Source organism: Hypanus sabinus, chromosome 1 (genome assembly GCF_030144855.1).
Source record: "Hypanus sabinus isolate sHypSab1 chromosome 1, sHypSab1.hap1, whole genome shotgun sequence".
Classification (NCBI taxonomy): Eukaryota; Metazoa; Chordata; class Chondrichthyes; order Myliobatiformes; family Dasyatidae; genus Hypanus; species Hypanus sabinus.
Window position 1 is genome coordinate 41,181,640 of NC_082706.1, and position 6,106 is coordinate 41,187,745.

The 6,106-nt window shown below is 51.6% G+C and overlaps 1 protein-coding gene and 1 long non-coding RNA gene across 4 annotated transcripts in view; one reads left to right on the top strand and one right to left on the bottom strand.

Annotated features, from left to right (window-relative positions):
• Window positions 1-1,728, bottom strand: part of LOC132393255 (uncharacterized) — a 42,920-nt gene extending 41,192 nt beyond the window's left edge. For both annotated transcript variants that reach the window (XR_009511808.1, XR_009511807.1), the window contains exon 1: window positions 1,625-1,728. This is a non-coding gene — a long non-coding RNA (uncharacterized LOC132393255). The remainder of the gene's footprint in view (window positions 1-1,624) is intronic.
• A 289-nt stretch (window positions 1,729-2,017) lies between these two features.
• The window catches only part of cicb (capicua transcriptional repressor b), a 138,683-nt gene continuing 134,594 nt past the window's right edge, over window positions 2,018-6,106 (top strand). The window contains exon 1 of one of the 2 annotated variants that reach the window (XM_059968226.1): window positions 2,018-2,132. The gene's annotated coding sequence lies outside the window, so the exon portion shown is untranslated. Of the gene's footprint in view, window positions 2,133-2,568; window positions 2,703-6,106 lie in introns of those variants that run through there. The other variant, XM_059968234.1, reaches the window with a different exon arrangement.

A 6,106-nucleotide genomic window follows, 5' to 3' on the forward strand; every position in this document is an offset into this window, starting at 1 on the left:
TCTTCCTGCAGTGGTGTAAATACACTACAGTAGTATGTGCCACACTGTTGTAGAGTAAAGTCACTTCGGTGGTGTCTGTCTCCCATCAAGTGGTGTAAAGTCACTGCTATCATGTGTGACTCCTATAGTGGCGTAAATGCCAGTACAGTAATGTGTGTGTCTGCCTGTAATGGTGTAATATCACTACATTAGTTTCTGCCTCCCTCTTGTGGTGTAAGTTCACTATGGTCGTGCGAGCTATCCTGAGTTGGTGTAAAGTCACTGCAGTTCAAAGTAAATTTATTACCGAAGTACATATCTGTCACCATATACAATCCTGAGATTCATTATCTTGTGTGTAATCACAGCAAGTACAAGAAAATTAGTAGAAAGACCACACCCAACAGAACAGACAAACGACCATGTGAAAAAGCCAACCAAGTGTGCAAATACCAAAAGAAAACAGAGAAATAATAATAACATATAAACAATAAATATTGATGAAGGGGGATGTGGCAGTGATGTGTGTTGCTCAGTAAGTTTGTAACAATGCTGTGTTAGTGTGTGTCTCCAAGTAGTGGTGTTTGCCTGTAGTGTTGTAATGCCACTGCATTAGTGGGTGAGTCTCCATCGTGGTGTTCAGTCACTGCAGTCATGTCTGTCTCTATGTAGTATTGCAAGATCTCTAAGGTAGTGTGAGTCATGCTGTAGAACTGTAAAATCACTGCAGTAGTTTGTATCGCCCTGTCACTATATTTGTTTTTGATTCCCTGCTTTGGTGAAAAGACACTACAGTAGTGTGTGTTCACATGATTCGTGGCTGAAGTGTGTTTGCCTGTACTGCTGTAATGTCACTGCATTAGCACGTGTCTCTTGTAGTGGTGTAAATTCACAGTGTCAGTGTGAGTGTCTCTCTGTGGACGTGTAAATGCACTGCAGTTGTGTGTATCTCCTTGCACTGGTGATAAGACAAAATGGTACTATAGGTTCCTCTGCAGTGTGTTTGCCTTTTACGGAGTAAAGTCACTGGGGCAGGATGTGTCTTCCTGTACATGTGTGTGCCTACCTGTAGAGATGCAAAGTCACAATTATAGCATGTTTTACCCTGTAGCGATGTAACATCGCAGTGGCAATGTGTGTCTGACTATAGCTGGGAGCACCTTCCAGCCGTGGAAAAAGACACTGCAGTAATGCAATGGGTGTCTCCCTGTAGTGGGTAGAGTCAGTATTGTCTTGTGTGTCTTCCTGTAGAGCAAGATCATTAAGGTAGCGTATCCTTTTAGAAATGAAAATCCAGTACAGTGAAAGACCATAGTGGTGTAATTACAAGGCAATGGTGTGCATCTCTCTGTAGTGGTGCAAGGTCACTACAGGTGTGTGTGTGTGTATATATCCCTATAGCCACGGTGGTTATGTTTCCCTGTGGTCGTCTAAATTCACGGTGGGGAGTAGTGCACGAGTGCATGTCTCCCTGTCGTGGTTTAAAGTGACTATGGTTATGTATGTTTCCTTGAAGCGGTGTAAAGTTAATGTGGTACTGTATGTCTTCCTGTAGTAATGTAACTGCGATAGAATGTGTCTCCCTGTAGCAGTGTAAAGTTATTACGGACTATTTCTGCGGGATTAAACTCTAGCGCGCACTCACCCGCTGAATGTGTGACGGTGTCGCGTTAACCGGCCCTCTCACCCCTACTTCCCTGCGTGTCATTGCGCCGGTTGCCTTGGCCATGACGTATTCGCTGTTTCCTCTCCTCTCATTGGCTATTCCTTCCAACCACGAGATGATCTGACGTCACGGCGGCTCCCGGGCCTCGATTGGTGTGGAGCGTCGACCAATCGGGTGTGCAGTCCGGCAGGTGACGCGAGGCTGATCGGGATGCCTTGGCAACCACCGGCGCTCCGGCTGCCCGGTGACGTCAGCTGGCAACCCGGGACCGACGACGTCATGGAGGCGGGAGGGTTTTCGGGGGTGTGACCGAAGTACGGGAAGGGTGGGCGGCCCCACAGGGGGTATATCCTACTTCTCATTGGCCCAGCCTGCTGTCGTTAGCCCGCCGTCAATGAATTCAACAGGTCCCGCCCCCCTCGGGAGGAGGAGACGCCGCGATCGAGCGACAGTAGAAAGGGGGAAGGAAGTGGGCCCGGCGCCGATGGTGAGTTTCCCTATCAAAAGCCCTCGCCGCTGGCTTTACCGCAGCAACGGCCGCGGTTGGCGCTGTCCTCGCTGTCCCGTCTCAGCTGACAGCCCTTCGCCGCCTCGTCCGCACCCTGATTCCCTCTCGTTCCCTGCGTTCGCCAGCGCAGGCCTTCGGTCTTCCCCCCGAGGCACGTCGGGAGTTGTAGTTTTCAGTCCGTTCCGCATCTATGCCCTCGCCTCTGTGACGTCTAATTTCGACTACAATTCCCGGCGGGCCATGGGTGGATGGGGGTTGGAGCGATTTTGCGCAAGCGCGTTCATAAGCGGGCTCTGGTAAACACAAACGCTCCTTCTGTCCCTCCCCCTTCTTTCTGCCATTAGTCTGGCTGTCTGTCGGTAAATGCGGATGTGACTTTCTGATTGGTTGGTTGGCTTGTTGGCGTAGGCGGGGAGGGTGGGAGGTGGAGGTACGTTCCAGCTCCATTCACCATTTTGTAGCCCCGGTCTTCCTTGTGAGTGACCGCAAGGCAAGGAGCAGTGGGGGGAGCTGTGAGTGACTGTGGCAGGCTGTCCTCCCCGCAGCTCGGTGAGTACCCGCGAGCAACGGGCTGTCCGCCAGGCCGGGCCAATGGCAACTGCTGCACTTGTACAGAGACAGCTTCGTACTACTGCCGTGGGAGCTTTGCACTACTACAGTGGCTTCGCACTACTGGAATGGCCGCTTTGCACTACTGTTGTGGCTTTGCACCACTGTCTCGGCAGCCTCGCATTACTATAGTAACTTTGCTCTGTTGTCGTGGCAGCTTTGCACTACTGTACTGGCTTTGCACTACTGCCGTGACAGCTATGTACTATATAGTGGATTTGCACATCTGTTCTACAGTGGTAGTTTTGCACTACTGCATCAGCTTTTCAAGCTTTTCAAGGGTGGCTTCACACTACTGCTGTGGCAGCTTTGCACACCTACAGGGCGACCTTACCAAAATAGTGTTTTGACTGTACTACAGGGTCAGCTTTGCATATTTGCTGGGGCAGCTCACACCACCATAGTGCCTTGGTACTACTACAGGGGCAGTATTATACTATGATAATGATCACGTGCTACATTATTCCATGACAGTGGGCAGTTTCTACCACTGTTGCAGCGTTACATACTACTGGCATTACTGCTGTGACAGCTTTGCCCTGCTGCTCTATCTTACACAACTGTAGCAGCAGCCCGGCTCTGCTCGCAGAAACCTTGCACCAATACAATGGCATCTCTGCACTGTTTTCATGGCAGGTTTGCACCTGGACAGGGGCTTTATAATAACACTGGACGGCGCCTTGTGATTGCAGCTGGGGTTTACACGACTATAGTTCTCCAGCACAGTGGGCTTTGCACCAGCATGGGGCATTTGAGCGCAAGGGAAGCTGCACCACTCCAGTGGAAGAATTTTCTCCCTTCAGGGGCAGATTTTGGATGAGGGTAGGGAGATTTTCCCACTGCAGGGACAGAGTCTGCACAGTTATGGGGGTGGATTTTGCAATACCTCATGGGCAATTGGACTGCTCACAGTGGCAACTTCACACGCCATAGGGGAACCTCTCCAATGAACAGAGGCAGCTTCTGCAGCAAGGGGAGGGGGTGCTTACTCTGGGCAAGCCTCGTACTATGACAGCTCTAGCCCTGCATGACTGGAAGGTGCTTTGCACCCTAACAGGAAAGATATCAAGCTAGAAAGAGCACAGAGAAAATTGACACGAATGTTGCCAGGACAAGTTACAGGAAAAGGTTGAACAGGATAGGACTTGATTTGGTGGAGTGCAGGGAAGATGAGGGGAGACCTTGGAGATTTGTTCAAAATTATCAGGAGTACAGATAGGGTGAATGCATGCAAGCTTTTCCCTCTCAGGTTAGGTGAGACTAGAATTGTAGATCATGGGTTAAGAGTGAATGGTAAAATATCGTAGGGGATACCTGTGGGAGGATCTTCTTTGATCAGATGGTGGAATGATCACACTCTGAGTGTGGAATGAGCTGGCAGCAGAAGTGGCAACATATGTGGGTCCAATATCTGAGAGAAGTTTGGATAGGTACATGGATGGGAGGAGGTATAGGAGAAGGTAGATCGGACTAGGAAGATTATTGGGTTGCCATGGACTAGGTGGTCTGAATGGCATGTTTCTGTGTTGTAGTGTTCTATGATTCTGCATGATATCCCAACATACACTCACAGAGTCAGACACAGAGTGAAACTCCCTCCACACTGTCCCATCACACACTCACAGAGTCAGACACAGAGTGAAACTCCGTCTACACTGTCCCATCACACATTCCTGGGGTCAGACACAGAGTGAAGCTCCCTCCACACTGTCCCATCAAACACTCCCGGGGTCAAGCACAGAGTGAAGCTCCCTCCACACCGTCCCATCACGCACTCCCGGGGTCAGACACAGAGTGACGCTCCCTCCACAGTATCCCATCACACATTCCCTAGTCAGACACAGAGTGAGGATCCCTCTATATCAGGGGTTCCCAATCTGAGATCCATGGACCTCGGCATGAGTGGATTAAAAAGGTTGGGAACCCGTGCACTACACCTTCCCATCACACACTCTCAGGGTCAAGTACCGAGTGAGTTTCGCTGCACACTGTTCACAGAATGAAACTCCCTCCACACCGTCCCATCACACATTCCCGGGGTCAGACACAGAGTGAAGCTCCCTCCACACCGTCCCATCACACACTCCCAGGGTCAGACTCAGAGTGAAACTCCCTCCACACCGTCCCATCGCACATTTCTGGGGTCAGACACAGAGTGAAGCTCCCTCCACACCGTCCCATCGCACACTTCCTGGGTCAGACACAGAGTGAAGCTCCCTCCACACTGTCCCATCTCACACTTCCGGGGTCAGACACAGAGTGAAGCTCCCTCCACACTGTCCCATCACAAACTCCCAGGGTCAGACACAGAGTGAGGCTCCCTCCACACTGTCCCATCACAAACTCCCAGGGTCAGACACAGAGTGAGGCTCCCTCCACACCATTCAATTGCGTACACTAAGGATCAGACACTGAGTGAAGATCCATCTGCATCATCCCATTACACACTCCCGGGGTCAGACAGAGTGAAACTCCCTCCACACTGTCTCATTACACACTTCCGGGGTCACACAAAGAGTGAAACTCCCTTTTCATCGTCTCATCACACAGTCTCAGGGTCAGACACAGAGTGAAGCTCCCTCCACACCGTCCCATCACACACTCCCGGGGTCAGGCACAGAGTGACGCTCCCTCCATGCTGTCCAATTGTACACTTCTGGAATCAGACGCAGAGTGAGGCTCCCTCCACACTGTCCCATCACACATTTCTGGGATCAGACACAGAGTGAAGCTCCCTCCACACTGTCCCATCACTCCCGGGGTCAGACTCAGAGTGAGGCTCCCTCCACACTGTCCCATCACACATTTCTGGGATCAGACACAGAGTGAAGCTCCCTCCACACTGTCCCATCACACACTGCCGGGGTCAGATACAGAGTGAAGCTCCCTCCACACTGTCCCATCACACACTGCCGGGGTCAGACTCAGAGTGAAACTCCCTCCACACCGTCCATCACACACTGCCGGGGTCAGATACAGAGTGAAGCTCCCTCCACACCGTCCCGTCACACACTCCCGGGGTCAGGCACACAGTGAAGCTCCCTCCACACTGTCCCATCACACACTGCCGGGGTCAGATACAGAGTGAAGTTCCCTCCACACTGTCCCATCACACACTGCCGGGGTCAGACTCAGAGTGAAACTCCCTCCACACTGTCCCATCACACACTGCCGGGGTCAGATACAGAGTGAAGCTCCCTCCACACTGTCCCATCACACACTGCCGGGGTCAGACTCAGAGTGAAACTCCCTCCACACCGTCCCATCACACACTGCCGGGGTCAGATACAGAGTGAAGCTCCCTCCACACTGTCCCATCACACACTGCCGGGGTCAGATACAGA